This window comes from Ambystoma mexicanum, chromosome 10, assembly GCF_040938575.1.
Source record: "Ambystoma mexicanum isolate Mex_15411 chromosome 10, UKY_AmexF1_1, whole genome shotgun sequence".
NCBI classification, from domain to species: domain Eukaryota; kingdom Metazoa; phylum Chordata; class Amphibia; order Caudata; family Ambystomatidae; genus Ambystoma; species Ambystoma mexicanum.
The window spans coordinates 1,355,297,809-1,355,317,383 of NC_090932.1; positions in this window are offsets into that span (position 1 = coordinate 1,355,297,809).

Consider the following 19,575-nt stretch of genomic DNA (forward strand, 5'->3'; position numbering starts at 1 on the left):
GACTTAGCACAAGACTTGATGCTTACATTATAAAGGAAAATTGCATTTCCAATATTTGGAAACTGAATTCCATCCGGAGCAATAAAAATCACACTCTGAGAATTGATGTTATCATTCTTAAAAGATGACATTCCAGAACCATACAAAAAAAGCAGATGCACCTTTATTGACAATCTGCCTTGATTGTTCAATTTGGGGACTGAAAAGAGTTGTTGGACCTCTCCATGACCGTCTCTGATTTATTTCCGAAAAAATTATTTTAGCAGCAAGAAACCATTGCATTTTTTCCAGGTATATGAGATACGTTAAGCCCAATGTGCCTGTTACCGAACTTTAACAGTTGCTATGAGGACTGAAATGTGGACATGAGAATATTGACGATATGGTACATCACTATCATTTTTTCAAATCATGTGTAACACGCTTAGCTCCATTTGCTGGTTACCTCACTATAACAGTTGCTATTAGGCCAATCAGCCCTCTAGCATAATTAACTTTGCCCTGGCTATATAAAGGGGGCACTAGGTGAAGTGGATGGAATGTATTCCTCCTTCAATACAGCATTAACATGTTACATAACTGAGTGGAATTCTTCACACTCGACATGGTGAATACTTATGCTTTAGCCCCACTTTAGATGCTCAAATAAAGGGAGTTAGATTAAAAGTTGCCATTAGCATACTTTATATTTAAGGGAATTCCTTTACATAACAAGGACTTACCCATAATCATTATATACTTTTTTGGTGGCACCAGGTCTGTCGCACATTCGTATGCGGTCCGAATACCAACCCTAACATGGTCACGCACCACTGCAGGTAGTGTTTACCAGCAAGGCCAATCGCACAGATGGCAGGCATCCTGTGCCCCGTTGCCATGGGCACGCGAGGCTGTGTCTTGTTGAGGACAAAAGCAATTGGGGCATCTCCATAGTTCCCTAGGGGGTTTATGTGAAAATATTACCTTTCCACATGGAAACAGCCACATTAGTGCCTTCAGCAGAAAAGTCATGCTCACCCTTAAAAACTACTGCAGAAGACTAATCCTGGAAGCTCTCATTGACAGCACAATGCTCCTCAAAAGACAATTGTTTATATTAATTTTAACCACAATGAAACCACTAACAAAATGAATCAGTAAACTACAAAAAGTACTTCTAAACATGCACAATGTCAACATAGAAACATTTGCGAACTTCTGTGCATGCAAATAGATTCACACAAGCAGCACAGAACCATATTTCAATGAAGAGGCTATGACATGCTAGACAACACCATTATGGCACAAGAAACCCTTATGGAAAAAACATGCCCAACAAACTTCCAATCAACTCTTCCTTCCACCGAACCAATCTGTCCTGTCTACAAATGGCCATACACCTCAATGTGTAACATATGGACACAATCTTTCAAATCTTTATGACAATTCCTCAATCACTGTGTGAAAGTGAAAGACAAACTTTGAATAAAAACTTTACAAACCATGGACTCATGTCCAGTGCTCAATTACACTGGACTGCGAGGACATTAATTAGCCTGCTTTTCGGGATCTGCACCACATAAAACGTTAGCAACACACCATTCCACTATATGTAATCTTCTCCAGAGACTGTACTATGCAAAAAGTCCTGCTTTACAACTGCAACATTCTGATAACATTCTCCTACATGGGACAGCCAAAGAACTCCTTCAGCAAATAGACCACATCCAAAGTAAATATTTTGGAAGTGAAGATCACTTAGAAAATTCAGTAACTTTGGAGAACATTTGTGAAAACCTTACAAATGCCAATCTTCTAATAAACACGTACAAAAAAGAAATAGCAAAGTTTAAAAGCACATCTGCTGAAGTACCTAACCAAGTATGTATGTGTTGTTCCAGAACTTTTTTATAAAAAGAGCACAAAAACTGTAAATATGACATACAAGATAGAAGACAATGAGGAATCCCAATGGTTCGACTTAGCTCTATATCTTATAACAGAAAACAAATACAAAATAACTGAGCCCTCAATACTTTGCACATACTGCAATACAAAGCTTGATAATAGCCACATGCCTTCATGGGCTAGCATTAATAACCTGGAAATATTCCCACTTCCCAAACCTCTCCAGCAGCTTAATTTGTATGAGAGCATTATAATGCATACAGTACACCCATTTCAAGCTATAATACGCCTTCAACTCAAAACAGCCAAATTGCCTCCTTCTGAATTACTAAAAGGCATTTGCGGCAAAGTTGTTTATTTGCCATTAGATCTTAACCAAAATGTAGAAACTCTAGGAGTGCGACGGGAAGTAGATCAACGTTTGATTATCCTAGTTAATGGAGTACCAACGAAAGACAAAATAAATTGCCAACAACTAGTAGACTTAAACAAAGTTAGAAAAGCCCTACAATATCTAAAAGAAAAAAATGACTACTACAAAGATATAAACATTGAACAGAACTTAAGGGAAACCACCCAACTAATGCAGAATTCCTCAACAGCTGGCCAATTTGATCTTGTAGATCCTATTATGGATCCAATATTTTAGACCAGTATACAATTCACCCACCCCACTCCAAACACACCATAGACGATGCATTAGAAACATAACAAATGCATCAAGCCAAAGGATCTCCAATCAGCATATGGGAGAAAAGTGTAGAAGCACAAGCCTTTCCTTTACTTTCCTTCAGGAAAAGGGGAAAGATATGATGAAAGATGCACCCAAATAACAGCATCAGAATTCCGCTCTTTACGAATATATTCTGAAGACCCCAGATTCAGACAAAATGTTGAATACATATTCCACTTCCTGTTCGAAAGTGAACTAGCAACTCTATGTTATGGAGTTGCACACACACTGAAAACAGGTTTCCAAATGTGTTAAACATGTCTGCTACCCAACTACTTCAAAAAAATAAAAGACAAAGATTAAGTTTTGCAGTCAAGTATCACAAATCTCTTGGCAAATATGCGTGGTACAAAAGAATACTGGTTCCGACGTCACGCTGATGTACAGTGTATGCTAAGGAAACCTTGGCCCACCCACATGGTTTGTGACTTTAAGTTGTGCAGAATGTGCATGCGATGACTTACACGACTTCCTACGCATAGCAAATCAAAACAAAGAAGGGATAGACATAAAACACAAGGAGAACTCTGCTTTCTTGACCCTGTTAATGTATCAAGATTCTTTCATCACTATAGGCATAAAAACAAAGGTAAATACTACACCAAATGCTGCTTTGGTTTCCCTAAACCAGTTTCAGCAAAAGGACAAGTAAACAACTTTTTTTCTGGTTGTTTTTTTTGGTTTGTTACAAACCTTTAAAATATTTTGCTACACAAGTCAAAAACAATAAACAATAAATGTGAGAGGAAGAAAGACCAAAAAGAATTTTTTTTCTTCATTTGCGATACGGGATCAATTTTCTTTTCCAGTGGTACCATTGGAACTTTGGAGTCGTTTATCCTTTCTCTTTTGTATTTAGTGTACCGCAAAAGTCTGTTGAGAGACGCTGTGCAATTTTTTCTAAGAAGCACAATTGTCACCAATCTTCAGCACTAAATGATCTTTTGTCTGCTAACAGCATTCCCAGATGTCTAATTCTTTCATCACTCAAAGCTGTGCAAAACAATGTCAAGTGTTTTAATGGTACATTGTGTATATTACAGAGTCTACAGTTTAATTCCAATTCCGTGTTGTTGCTCCATCGGCTTTGTACCTCTTTAGTTCTAAATTGATTCAACTGAAAATTTCATCAGGAGAGTATGCCTGTATCCATCAGGAAATGTCTCCAAATATTTGGGTATATTATTTAGAGCTCTCGCCTTGCATGGAATATTTTGCATGATTTTGTGTTTAGGTCTCAGGTCAATCGTGTTAATCCAATCCTGTTCCCACAGTTTCTTCTTAACTGAATCAGGGTTGGTTTCTAAGGTGTTATTATCAGTGCTGAGATTGTCAAAAATTCTCGCACAGCGTTCAGTCCATAACGTAAGAATGTTATCCTTGTTTCCGCTGCTTTGATCCTGCAAAATGTTAAATTGAGGCGGTCCATTTTTCATTGTCATTTTACGGAACATTATAAGCATATTCCATGTGATTCTGGCATTTATTGATAATAGTCCCAATTCATATCGGATACATGAGGTAGGAGTTCCCTTGGGTAGCCACAAGACTTAAGTCCAAAAGATGTTTTCCAGTGTGGCCCAAAGAGTGCATGGGCACCCACGCGTACATTCAGCCCCATGGATCATTGCTGGAACAGCCTTTTGTTTGTAAAGGTTTCATGCCGGTTTCAATGAAAAGTTGCCAAATGTTTTATTTAGTACCGCTGCTTGTACAGCAAGCTGCTGACATTTGGCCTTCATTTTTTTCTACCCAAGGGGCATCATTCAAACTTGAGCTGACCCACATTCCTAGGTATCTGGTGTGCATTACGCTTCTGATGAATTGTTTCTCCAGGTACCATTGGAATTTTTTCCCATTCCGGGTTTTGTTTTTTTCAAATCTTGGATCGTTGATTTGTTGAGATTAATACATAAACCATTTTCTGCTACATATTGTTCCAAAGCCTGCAATTTGCGCTACAATCCAATTTGTGTTACATCTATAAGGACCAGATCATCGCATAAAGTATCCAGCTCAAGTGTGTGCCATGAATTTTTGGTGGGAATGTCGTTATGTTTTCAAAAATGACTCCAATATCAGATAGAAAAAAATTCAATAAGATTGGTGCCAATGGACAACCTTGCCCGACTCCACAGAATGTTTTTATGGGGGTGGATACATTTCCACCACCATCAAGTCTAATTTCTACTTCTGTGTTGGTGTGTAAGTATTTTATTGCCATTAGCAAACTGAGTGGGCATTTCCATTTCTTAAGCTTTGACCAAAGGATTTCACGGTCCACGCTGTCAAATGCGTGTGATAAGTCTATGAATGCGAGATATATTTGTGTGCCTTTTCTTATGACTTCCATTTTCAATAGGTTGATGAGAAGCAAGTTTAGTCCACAACCCACTCCTTTAACAAAACCTGATTCTCGAGGATCGAAGTGGCAACTAGTTATGATCCAAAGCAGACAGAAGCTGTTGTAACTGAGTGGCGTAGATCTTTCCTACAACGTCCAAAAGAGTGATTGGACAGTAATCCTTTGGATTCACTCTGTTGCCTTTTTTAAAGAGCGGCACCATAATCACCCGCTTCCATGATGCTGGAGGGGAGCACTCTAAGGCTATCTTTGGGAACAGGAGCCAACAAAATTCCATCCATGCCTCTGGATTTCTTTTCAGGATATAATCAGTCAATCCATCCGGACCGGGGGGCCTTGACAAACACATTTGTTTGATGTTATTTAGGATGTCCTCTTTTTCGAAAGGGATCTCCCACTGATCTAGTGTTGGTAATAAGGGCACCTTTGTGTCTCCTTTTCATAGAGCCGACCGAAATGCATGACCCATTGTATTTCTGTCGCCATATTGGTCTGTAATGCTGGTTGCGAGCTGCTCTCATCATTTATGACTTTCCAGAATTCACAAGGGTTTTTATTTGCCAAGCATTTCATTATATTTTCCGCATCCTGTTGTTCAATTGCCCCTTGAAGTGCAATCAGCCAATTTTTGTATTTCTGTTTGATTTTTTTTTAATCATTTGACTGAGAGCATTTGTTCATGAATGTCCATTGTCTAAGCTCTTTTCAGAGCTCTTGTTTTTTCTTTGCAATTTGGATGTCATATGAATGCTTTGGTCTGAAAGCACATTTTCGAAGTGCATGAGAGCATTCTGAGAACTGTTTTAATAAATGTACATGCTCTATGCTGTTGCAGGTTTTCACCAGCACCTCCCTGCGATATGCTTCTGGGATTAATTTTGACATTGTTGTCTTCAATTCGAAGTCTGCTCCTAGTTGAATCTACATGCACCTCGCTTTCCCAAGCATTAGATCTTGTTATTTGGGGAGCCATAAGCAACGCTTTTACCAAATTGTGGTCACTTTCCTGCATACAAACGACCTGCAGAGATTTCACACTTTGCGCAATTTTTCCGGATACAAAGATATAGTCAAGCACCGATTCTTGTGTGTTTCTCTTCCTGGTCACGCGGGAGGTTATGTCTCTTGGTGTATTCCCATTGAGCATCAACATGTCCCTTATTTCCAACTCATCACACCATTGACGTGCTAATCGCTGTTGAGTGTTTAAAACCTGTTTACCATCATTTATGCAGTTTAGATTTAGATCACTGCAGAAGATGATATTTGGTCAGGGTTCATCTGCCTTAATCTCGTAAATTGTTTCCATCACGTTGTCGGTGAAAGATATTGTGTCTATGGCTTTGTGCTGCCAATACAGATTGATTATACGAGTTTGACAATTTTCCTTTTTAGAGTTATTTTTGAGTTCAATCACCGTTGTTTGAATATACAAAGGGATGTTTTTGGTGTCGTAAATTTTGAATCCCGAGCTTTTCCTCACTAAGGTTATAAATCTAGCTAAAGGACGACCTATAGCTTTTCTGATTGCGGGATTCATTGCAAGTTCAAAATCATCGGTGATTGGGCACACGTCAAGCCAGGTTTCTTGAAGACAAAGTACATCCAGGCAGTCTGAACAGTCTGCTTTGATGTTGAACAGATACATAAATCCTCTGGTATTCCATGTGCCGAGGCAGCACTTCTCTCTTATTCTTGGCTCATGACATTAGCTATAATTACATCCTACTAGAGTTTTTGCTAACCAGTTCCAGTTATTGGCTTTCCAACTGTCATTTTCAGGACCAGAGTTACATGGAGCTGTATCAGTTACTTTCTGATTACACTCGACAGTAATTCTGATCCGCTCTCCCACTTGAGCATCTCGTAAGGGATTGTCAGGTTGTTGGCAAACAGTAGTTGTCTCACTCGCCCAATCGTCCATGGGTGCAGAATACTGCTCGATGGGTCTTTTTTTAGCCTTCTGTTTTTGGGCATAGTCAGCATTTTTTTTCAAGCTCTCTTCCCTGCAGACATTGTGGTTGATTCTAGTTTCAAAGATGTCAAATCCAAGCAGCAATAGAACCGACACTGCACCCAACATCAGGTCACAAATTAGCCTTGAGTCAATATGCAAGCACACTCTATCATAGTGCAGCTCCTCTACGAATTCAACAGTCTTGATGTCATTGGACTCAATGGGCCTCAACAAAGGCACATGATGTAATAGACGGTGTACATTATTTCTGTTCACGATCAGCCCATCTTTGATGGAAACTATCCGGTCAAGTAAAGAAGGTATTGGGGGCATGGCTAACTGGCCATGGAATAGGTCGTGTCTGAGGAGCTGCTCCTGAAGATCTGACACTGATCTGTTGTTTTGCGCACAGAAAAACGAACTATGGCATCCACAAATGACAGCAAGGACGTCGGAATAGGGACTCTACACTTACCTGAAATATTGTAGCAATGGAAATGCCCAATCAAGAAATAATGAGCTTTTTGTGTGGCGGCTGTGCAGCGTTATTGAGATCCAAAATGGCGGCTGACAAAGGATTGTGACTGGGCAGAGAAGAAGCTCTCACCCTGATCCGAGCGATGGGCTGCTGAGGCTAGCAGAGCAGACAGCAGCGTGTGAAGGCGAGTGCTCTCTACGCTGAGCCCCCGCTGCAAAATATATTGTAATAGCGCGAGCGTGGGGCCCGAGACCGAGGGCAGAACGCTCGCGAAGCGAGGGTGCTGGTGGCCGACAGCTGAGAGACCGAGGAGGTCCGAGCAAGGACGGTGAAACAGAGCCCGAGCTGACTGGCACCTGCAAAAGGCTGATAGACCCGGCGCGGTCTGTGCAGAGTGCCTTAGCTGGGAAGCGCACAGCTGACAAGTTGGAGCCGGGCAAAGGGCTACATTGTTGCAGGGAAGCGGAGGATCCGCGCTGCGTGAGAAGCCAACACAGATTCAGGACTGTGGTGCTCCTGAGCCTGGCGAGCTGGGAAAGGAACCCACGCTGCTGCCGACTCCGGGAAAGATACCACAGCCCTTAAGATTAAAGGGCATTGAAAAACACTGGATCGAGGTGCGCAGCATATATTCGCTGCAGGCGGATAAAAAAAAAAAGGCCTTCTGATGATGTAACAGAGGGGATCAGTGCCCTGAGTGTTTAATTCATAACAAAAGTGCACCATGGAGTCTCCCCAGAGCACGAAGGCACAAATTAAGGTGCTGGCTTGAGGCAAGGTGAGAAGCACATAATAAAGGGGGCTGCCTGGGACCCCTGGGCTGCACTGCGCATGTGAGACAGCGCATTGAACAACAGAAAGACAGGGGAGCATATTGAACAGGGGTGCCTGCTGGGCGGAACACGGACACCGCTAATAAACCCACGCTGCAGGGGATGGTGATCTCTGGGACCCAGCGGACGGAAGTTTAAGCCACTGGCTGCCACTGGGGTGCATCAGAGAGGGACTGCTGTCGATGCACACGGCGGAGTGCAGCATGCAAAGAGCCTGGTAAACAGGTGACCTCTAAGACGGAATAAGACTCTTTGAACCGTGGGAGGATGCAACCCACTCTGGGATTAGCCCGGCAAACACAAGTCTACGCTGGTGCTCCTCTGGGATGATAGCCTAAGACCCGACGAGATGCGCTGGTGACGTATCAACCCTGAGAAGTAGGATCAACACACCCGAGACCAAGCAATCTCGAGCGCACAACTGAGGCCACAAGATGACAGGACGAGGGGCCGTAAGCAAGAATAAGAACAATCTACAATGGAGGCATTTGCCAAAACACAACAGTCTCCTGCGGCCATGGCACCCAAAGGCTTGACATCACCAGTGGAGAGCACCGAAGGCACTGACAATCACCATATACTGGCGGCACTCACTGAGTTGAAAGACTCATGGGAGATAGCGATGTCGGACCTGCGCACTTCGCTAGAGGCTAAAATAGACGCGGTGGGCATAGAAGTCACCCTACTAAGGCAAGATGTTAGGGCGTTGGTGGAGAGAACGAGTAGCCTGGAGAGCGCAGTGCAAATCAACACGGAAACTAGCACTAACAACGCAAAGGAGGTTCATGTGCTGAAGCAACAGGTAGCCAACCTAGAGAACCGGGCGGAAGAAGCAGAAGGGAGAGCGAGAAGGAATAACATCGAGTGGTCGGCCTGCCGGAAGGGGAGGAAGGACAAGACCCGACGGACTACGTTGAGAACCTACTTCTACAAGAAATAGGGGCAGAAAAACTCTCGCAAGGACTCGTGGTGGAGCGTGCGCACAGAGCTCTTATGAGTAAGCCGAAGCCTGGGGCTCCTCCCCGGGCGATAATTGCGAAAATACTGAACTATAGAGATCGCGAGAAGATATTGGAATATTTCCGTAAAGGGGGGATGATTGAAAGGGCCTCAAGCACCATCACGGCATATCCTGACTACACAATGCTGGTCCAGAGACAACGGTACAGCTATGTGGCGATCAAAAGGAGGCTGCGCATGGCTGACATAAAATACATGCTCCTATACCCCATGAAATTGAAGGTGCTGCACAAGAGTAAAACATACTTTTTCGAGACTCCGGAGGAGGCGGCAACATGGCTGGACCTGCAGGGCTGCCCGGAATGAGATGCGGAGCAGTCTCAAGAGAAACACGATAAGTGACTGGGATACTGTATGTATATTGATGTGGCGCAGTGCCAGTACCCCAGCAGCGCCCATGATAAAAATTAAGGCTAAGGCGAGCAATTAATTCAGGTTAATATTGGGCTAAGATGCCAGTGACTGTAACAAACTCAAAGAACTTGAATACAGTAGCGCGTATACATATGCAAATTGTGTAGCAATGTGTGGTTCGACTGATGCAAAACAGGAGCGGCAGGGCGAAGGCACCCTACCCCCCCGAACATTAGTTGTAGTTGTAGTAGGTTAGCCACTAGGGCGACCTCACCCCGCAGAGCGTCGAGTACAGGCGAGAGCCAGAAAGAGCTAGATGCTGGGGTGCCTGAGATCCAGGGATGGAGCTGGGCAACAGTTAAAGGGGGGGCTGTTGAGGATGGGACGGGAGGGGGGGAGGCCGGGAGGGGGAGTTTGCAGCGTTTTCGGTTGTGGGAAGTTTATACGGGGGAATGAGCCTATACAAACGAGAATGGAACTTAAAGTTAGACTGCACCTGTGAGGGGAGGAATGGAAATCGAACAAGCCATGGGGGACCTTAAAATAGTTACATGGAACGTAAGAGGGCTCAATAGTAATTTAAAGAGAAATAAAGTTATGTTGTACCTGCGTAGACAAAAAATAGATATTGCATTGTTGCAAGAAACTCACCTAACGCGGGAGAAAATGGATAAGATTGCTGGGAAGTGGAGGGGGATGTTGGTGGGCTCATCATATTCTGCTTATGCCAGGGGTGTGCTTATTTGGGTTGCGCCACATGTCCCATTCCAGCGATTGCAAGTGGTAGCTGAAGCAGATGGGAGGATGGTTATATTGAGGGGACTGGTGGAAAATAGGGAGATAAGCATATTAAACACGTACGCCCCGAACCAGAACACAGCGGCGTACACCAGAACACTGTGTACTAATTTGAGCAGGTGTGTGGAGAGCGCGGTGATCTGGGGAGGGGACTTTAATTGCGTACTGAACCCAAGAGTAGATAGATCAGATGAGAAGATGGATAGACCTGCCTCTGCCGCCAAAGCGCTACAGACATTGCTGAGCGACTTTGGCCTAGAGGATGCATGGAGATCGAGACACCCCTGAGAGAGGCAATATTCACATTATTCTGCCCCACAGCAATTATTCACGAGGTTGGATTATGTCTTTACCACACCTGAAGTAATAGCGGAAATCACACAAATAGAATATAAAGCTAGGGTCCTTTCGGACCACTCGCCCCTGATTTTCGAATGGCAATATTGCCCCCCAAGAGCGAGGATTCCGACATGGCGCCTACAGGCGGAAGCACTGAAAGACCCCTTTTTTAGGGAGGACTTGAGAGAGGAGATAGTACATTGTTTTGAGACGAATACTGGTAGTGTGGACTCTGCTAGAACACTGTGGGAGGCTTTCAAAGTTGTGATGAGGGGAGTAGCTGTAGCAAAATCCAAAGGCATACAAGGTGGTGTCCTAGCTGATCTACAGGAGACTGAGGAGAAGCTAGAAGAGGCTTTAAGAGGCGAAGATGGTACCGGTGAGAAGTTAGAACTGATACTCATGTTACAGCAAAGATGTACGAATATTGGGACAGATTGTGTAACCTCAACTATAAAAAATATGTAGAGAAACAGCACGCGGGAGGTAACAAACCTGGGAGACTCATGGCGTGGTTATATAAGAGAGAGACCCCCAGAGTCACAATTAAGACCATAGAGAGGGAAGACGGTAGCATAGCAGACACCCAAGAGGGAGTCAATCAGGAATTTGCAGACTATTATAAGTTATTATATGGGAACGATGGGAAGGGTAATCTCGATACGATAAGAGAGATGCTGGAGGACATAGGTTTGCCTAAGATAAGTGAAATAGAGAAAGAGGAGCTAGATGCACTAGTTACCCTAGAAGAATTAAGGGAGGTGGTGAGGCAGTTGCCCACTAGCAAAACTCCGGGAGCAGATGGACTCCCAAGTGAGTTTTATAAAGTATACATGGAAGAGGTCCTTCCCCCACTGTTAGAAATGTTAAACGAAGCGTTCGAGACGGGAAGCTTACCAGAGTCGCTGAGAGAAGCAATAATAATACCGCTTCCTAAACCTAATAAGCCTGGTTACAGCTGCAGCTCCTATAGACCCTTGTCGATGCGGAATCAAGACAGCAAGATTCTGACTGCTGTCTTGGCGAATAGACTGAAGAAGGTTATTAGTAGACTGATACACCCTGATCAAACGGGTTATGTCCCGAACAGGAACATCACCAACAACCATAGACGACTCCAACGAATTATTGAGAGATGCAGCGAAAATGAAGATGAAATGGCCATTATGTCCTTGGACGCAATAAAGGCCTTTGATTCAGTCAAATGGCCATGGCTGCTTGCGGCCTTGGAGTGCTATGGGATGGGGCCAGGATACTTACGGTGGGCAAAAATACTGTATAGCGAACCACTGGCTAGAGTTAAGACAGGTTCAGTGATATCGGGAAGGTGGCAGCTTAGCAGGGGTACCAGACAGGGATGTCCATGGTCCCCAATGCTCTACATACTGGTCCTGGAACCACTAGCCATATACCTAAGAAAACAATATGATAACATAGGCATTGAGATGAAAGGGGAGCGACATCTGATCTCCCTGTACGCAGATGACATGCTGCTGTACTTGAGGTACCCCAAAGAGAATCTCCAATACATTCTAGAAGTGATGGAGAGATATGCCGAGTTGTTCGGCATAGCAGTGAACCCCCAGTAGTCTAGCATGTTCCCATTAGGGTGGTACAAAGGGATTCCGGTGGAGCGGTTGCCCGTATTACAGGTACCATGGGCGGTCAGCACATTTTCGGTATCTAGGGATAGACATACATCACACAGTGGAAGAGGAACATAGGTGCAACACAGAGGTGGCTATCAAAAAAATTGAAAAATGCATGCAGTTTTGGGTAAAGCTGCCCTTGGCAATGATGGGGCGGGGAGCAATGCTCAAGATGGTGGTCCTGCCTAAGCTCTTACACTACTTTGGGAACATACCATACCTGATACCTAAGAAGTTCTTCACCAAATTGAATAGTATGTGTAGGGATTTCCTATGGCATGGCACGCGCAACAGAGTGGCGCTATGGAAGCTACAGAATTTCTACGACAAAGGGGGGATAAAATTGCCTAATTATGAGGTGTATTATGTGGCAAGCCAGTTGCAATATGTCGCCAAATGTCTCTCGGATGAAGAGACCTCTGAATCCAGGCTGTTTGGGTGCGATTGTGCACCGTTTTATTTGAAAGAGATGATGTGGGTAACTAAGGCAGAAATGATAGGGCGCCCTAAGATGATGATACTGGGGTGGAGGATGTGGCGAAGGGCATGCCAGATGATGGAGACCCCTGTTCCCGTGCTCTCTGCAGGTACCTCTGGCTGCATTAACAGGGGGAGATGCACAGCTCAGAAGGATAATCAGAAACCACTGGGAACCAGCAGGATTGGCAACAATGGGTGATATTTGGCGGGAGGGTTCTATCATTACCTATGAGGGGCTGCGAGATGAGACTGGGTTGCATGTGGGCCAATATATCACATATCACAGAATCGTGCAGAAAATTAAGAAAATATGGCCCGAGACAGTTTTGGAGGAAAAACCGGACGCCACCATAGATATGATATACAACATAGCTAAAGGGGGCCATGAGATATCTAGAATATATGAGATACTGATGGCTAAAGTGGGGAAGGAGGTCACACAGTTGAGACAGGACTGGGAAGCGGAGGTAGGGGTTCAGATGGAGGACGGGATGTGGCAACGGGCGCAGGGATATCATAAGAAAGTATCTAGAAATGTGAAATTGAAACAGATACAACTATATATTACGCACAGGGCGTATATGACACCCCAGAGAATATCAAGGTTTGAGAATGCAGGACGGCAGGCATGCCCCAAGTGTGATGAGGAAGGCGCGGGCATGGTGCACATGTTCTGGTCATGCCCGGTCATTGAACGCTTCTGGGGTGAGGTAAAAGGGAAACTGGAAAAAAAGCGGGTCAAGATTGTAGTAGACACAGTGTGGGCCTGTTTGCTGGGGGGCTTCCCAAGATCACGAAAGCTCAAGCATGTGAGCAAACTGAAAGATTTAGCTTATGTGCTTGCAAAAAGAAGAATTGCCATAGAGTTGAAGACCTGCCACAAACCAAGGGTGGAAGTGTGGTGGAAAGATTTGCAGAAATGGGCAGAAGCAGAAACAATGGTGTGGCAGGAAACGAGTAACACAGGGGGGGAGGAAGAAACTCTCTGATGGCTTGAAAATCACTGATAGCCGAGATGTTTGGGTCAAAACAGGACCCTGTAGAACCCATGGAAGAAGAAACCGTACCACAGGATGCAGAAACAGAATGTGTTAAGCAATAGACTCGTTAGGGGGGTGGGATAAGGGGAGCAGTGGCTAGAAATGAATAATGTATAACGAAACGGTTGATATATGTACTGCCTGTTTGGTTTGTATTGTTTGTTTGAATTGATTAATAAAAAAATGTTTTTAAAAAAAAGTATTAGAAGGTATTTGGAGGACACTCTTTGCATTCCTTATGGACTGTTGGTTTTAAGTTGCTTGCTCCCATTCATTGGAGCGTGTTCCTTATCATGATTTTGGAACTTTCTCTCAATGTTCTTTTCAAAGTCCACATTTTGAATGTTGCAAGAGGTTTTTTGTGTTTTCGTCTGCATATTTGTGCCCTGCTCAGTCAGAAATTGTCTCAGTCCGACTTCCTTCACATACCTTTCTCTTGTTTCGGTTGCCTGCTCAGCTAATCTTTGACTTTTTTCGCCCATTGTGTGAAACTTCAATTCCAGCACATCAGGTGTCTTGATCTTTGGTGTCTCTTTAGGCAATATGAGTCTACACACTCTGTTGGGCCTTACTGATATACCGTCTTCATGTGCCAAGCTGTCTTCTCGAGTCTTTTCAAAATTAACCTGGATGCTACCTAGCTTAATTTCTGCTTTTTGTGCACACTCCAATTCAGGATCATCTTCCTCCTGATAAGTTGATAAGTTTATCAGCTCTACCACTTAGTCGACCACTTTGCCTCTTCAACAAACATGTTTCCACTTGCGTTGACAGGAGGTGCAGGTTCTGTAGGTCTGCTGGATGTGCTGGCTGTACGCTCAGTGTTAAGTGTGACATCACAGTTTTAATATTGCTTAGGAATTTGTGAGAATTATTAGTGATCCGATTTTTCCTCTTAATTTTATTTTTTGTTTTTTTTTATACTTATAGGATTACTCGCATTTGGTTTTCTTCCGTTTGCCTTTGTTGGGAAAATGGAATACATTCCATCTTTGTCCTCGTGTATTTTGGTCTTATTAATCTCCATGTTTCCAGGATTTCCAATTATGCCCTCACCATTCACTGAGGTGGATGGTATCTGGGGATTCTCCTCCTCCGTACGATGATCTTGTGTATCCGTCTCAGTCGCCAGCAACACCACTTGCTCAACCATCTCTGCAATTGCAACTGTTTTTTCTGGCACATCTAGGAAGCTGACTCGGTTGGCCGGTGGTTGCCCCATAATACTTCTCTCTTCTTTATCGCCCCCCTCACTCAGTATTATTTCCTGTTGACTGTGCCTCCATTTGCTTTGACTGCAAGGCTCCCGTTCTTTGAGCAAATTCATGTTGGTCTGAGCATGTATGCTCTGATTATATTTCAATAGGCATAGGGCTTCACTGGCCACTTCTGCAAGTAATCTTTTGTCCTCGTTGTTATTTCGTCCAAGCTCCATAAGGTTTTTTAATGAGCATTCAATTCTCTTATTATCTTCCATTGTTTTAATTTTGTTCATGTTACATTCCACTTTGATATTTACCAATTTAGAATTCATTAGTGCAGTTAATGTGGTCAAATCTTTAATGTTCTCATTCAACTGCTCATACATTTTAAGATATGGCACAGAGTCGACATGATGTTAGGCTGTAGGTCCTGCAGAACCTGTTTGGCCAGGTCTGTCATGTCAACCTTGAGCTCACGTTTAGGCATCCTTCTTTTAAGTCCAGATCTACAAATTTTCGGAAATTCCCGTTCGATGAAGGATGAATCAGACGATGTCTCATTGGATGATGTCTCATTGGAGCTCTGTTCCACTGCGACGATTACAGCCTCAATTGTATTCACTTTTCACGCCCCTGATGAATTGTTGATTTGATTCTGGCCAATACTTGTATTGGACTCTTCAGGTGTCCTCTGGCAGTGACTGTTTCTTCTTTGTGAGCAGTTCAGCATGGGTGACGAGCTGAGATCTACTTGCCTACGTTTTAAGGATCTTCCGTGCCACATACCATCGGTCACTTTGTTGGAGCCTGTGTTGCTGAGTTTTCTACTGCTCGATTTAGAAGCTCCAGGTTCGTATTCTCTAGGGAAATTTTTTGAGTTTTGTTGTTGATCTCATTGTTCATTTGTGTTAGGTCTTGTAGCAATTAATCCGCTACGGCCAGGGATTTTCTCCTCTCATTTGTGCCCAACTGGGAACATTCTGCATCAACTTCCAGGGTATTGTTACTTTGGAGGCTCCTTGGGAAATTCTCTGAGTTGTGAAACACCTCTTCCAAGTCTTTTGAGTCAAAGACCTGGGCACAGCCCATGGCAGATATTATTTGACTCACATCCCCTCTATTGTTCTCCCGACTGTTCCCACAGGTGGGCACATTGTGGCCATTGGCTCTCTCAGTGACAAATATGTTCCTTGTGACAATAAGGGCAAGCCTCCCTCCGCTACCATTGTCACTCTTCAGGACCATCGCAGTGTTCACAGGATGGCCCCCAACACCCTCCTCCTCACAATCCGGGATTAAGTTGTGATACAACCGCTCCAACTCATCAGTCTCCCCCACATTTACACATTCATTGTCACAATTTGGTGTATTCAGCGGGAACGAGGCAGCCGAGTTTGACAACACGTCAGCCAATTGATCCCGCTCCTCACAAGCACATGGGTTTTGTATGTTCTGTGTTCTTTGGCAGCTCTCCATGCCAAAACCCGTAACTCTGGTACTAAGGCTTCAGTGTGAGAACAGAGCAAGAACACTTCCCCATCCCACCTCATGGCTTGGGTGTCACCCCCCCTTTACTGTATCAAGTGTTTCACTTGCATAAGGGACTTTTCTACCAGAATTTTCTTTCGTTTGTTTCTTTGGCTTCACACCACTGAAATTACAATTATATGCTCCCTTCGATTTACTACACAGCTTTCCTTCTCTTTCTCCTTCCGCAACATTAGAACGATTGCTATGATCGCAATTAAGTTCACAGTGAAACGTTATTGCACAGTACGAACATGCCGCGCTCTTGCTTACTTGTGACGCATAATGTTCTGTTCGCCGCTTTGGCTGCTAATTCGAAAGGGCCCATGATTCCACTGCGCCAGCTCTCCTCCTCATTTTCAGCTGTGTCAGCGGTTGTGGGGGCTTTATCTTAGAGTTCGCGTGTGCCAGCTGATCGCCTTCCATCTCTATGTTTCGCTGGAACCCAAACGTGCGTTATAATGTAGGTCACTTTTCTCAACAGCTGTTGTGGTTGTTTACTGCAGAGCAGAGTCTCATAGCCTCCAAAGACTCACAAGACTCTGCACAGAATCTGCGCTGCTCTGTGGCGGGTCGGGAGGTTTTAAAAGACACGCTCCTCTTTTACAATGGAAACAATGGAAATACTTCCACACAGTCCGTTTTGGCAGCTTACGCCGCTCTCCTCCACCTCTCACAAGACTCTGCACCAACAACTTCATGTCTTCTGTTAGACACAGTGTGAAAGGCAAATCGCCTAAAAACACATACTGCATTAAAAGAAACGAACCCTCAAAGTACATCAATGATTACAATGCAATAATTGCCCTCTTGTGGCATGCAAACATAGATATACAATATATTGCAGACATTTCCACTGCTGTTGCAAGATATGCCTACCTAACCAAAGCTGAGAAAACAGAGCTAAAAGACTTCTGGGATGACATACCATATGACAAAACACTGTCACATAAATTGTACAGCTTTGGCATACAAATTCTCTCCCATAGAGAATGTGGATTCTACGAAGCTGCAGACCGTTTAACAGGCACAGCCTTATATGGCAAATCTGAACACATAGGTCCTCATTACGAGTCAGCCGGTCCGGACTTAACGTTGCCGGTATAATCATACCGGCACCGTTTCTGCGATCACCAAATTATGACCTATGAACCCGGAAAAAAACGTTACCGGCAATACGTAACACTGCAAGCATTACGAGTATCACGGACATGGAAACAACGCCACAAAAATAGTGTAAAAACCGTGAACACGGTGGCGGTATTGCCGCCACCGCGAACATGATGTTAAACGGTGCCTGGTGAGCTGAATCAGGCCACAGGTGCACCAAATGAGCCCAGATGGACCTAGCAGGCCACTGGGATCCTACACCCAGGCCAACTCCACACACAACTATGCAGGCAGCAGTTCTAGCAGCATTGGGACTGGGGCTATTGAACCAACAGGCAGCACTGTACATGGTGGTAGTAATGGTGCAGAGGAGGATGAGGCGGAGGCAGAGGAGGCGCAGGCAGCACTTAGCAAACCCAGTACCCATGCCAAACCCAATTGTTCAGCCGGCACGACCCCGCAGGCAGCCTGTAATACCACGCATCAGGGCCTCACCCTGGAACCTGACCCCAGGACAGATCAACACATTATACCGGCTGGACCGTCCAACAATCACCATGATAGAGGACGACATCAGCAGCCACATTGGCATTATCACCGCCATCCCCCCTCCTGAAGGTGGTGTCGGTACTGCATTTTCTTGGCACCGGAACTTATCAGCACACAGTTGGTGAGCTGCATGGGGTCTCACAACCCTGTTTCTCAAAAATAATGGTACAGGTACTGGATGCCCTGTTGCGCCATGTGTCGGAACACATCGCCCTACCCCGTACCCTTGCCCAGGTCATTGCCACTAAGTTGGCCTTCCGTGCCATTGTAGGCATGCCAAATTGCATAGGTGCAGTAGACTGCACCCACATAGAGCTGACAGTACCACATGCTATCGAGATGGTGTACCGCAATAGGAAACTGTACCACTCACTGAATGTACAGATGGTATGTGATGCCAGACAAGTGATAACACATTGCTGCGCACGTTTCCCGGGCTCAACACATGACTCAATGGTTCTGCGGAATTCGACATTGCCACGGTACATGGAACTCTACGCCTGGACAAAGCACATGGCTATTGGGTGAGTACACTGCCAATGCACATGCTCGGTGGAAGGGGGTGTGTGTCCAGGGCAATGACCTATGTGAGTGGGCTGCTATGACTGCACATGCATCACCCCCCACCCATGTAATGAACAGTCAGCACAACCCACACATCACAAAGCTACACATGACAGGTTGCCACAGTGTGCCCGTACACACCCTGCCAAATGAGACACACAACCGATACTACCACAAGCCCATACAACTGGAGCCACTCAATACATCCACCTACACTATGCACCACTGCCCCCCCAATGCACATGATGCCTGCACATGAGACATCCTGCATCGACAACATCATTACAGTCAATTGATTGACTCTGCCATGTGTTTACATCACTGCACAATGCCATACTTACCAACCACTATTGCCCGCAAGGGCAATTACATTTGCACATCATTTAGTTGGTCAATGTCCAAATGCCAACGTCGACGACAATGACCCAGGAATGGTAATCACCCACCGGTCCAACCACTGATTGGCACATATGGATGACTGATCAATGACACAAGATTGCACTGTATCTGATGAAGACATGATACAACAAACACTGACATGTCCCCCACATTTACATCCCATGTAGGTGATGCTGGATATGCACTCATGCCATGGCTGATGACGCCTGTACGGAGGCCAAGGAACAGGCATGAGGAGGCATACAACAGGGCACACGTCCGCACACGTGGCAAGGCCCGGTTCTGCTGCTT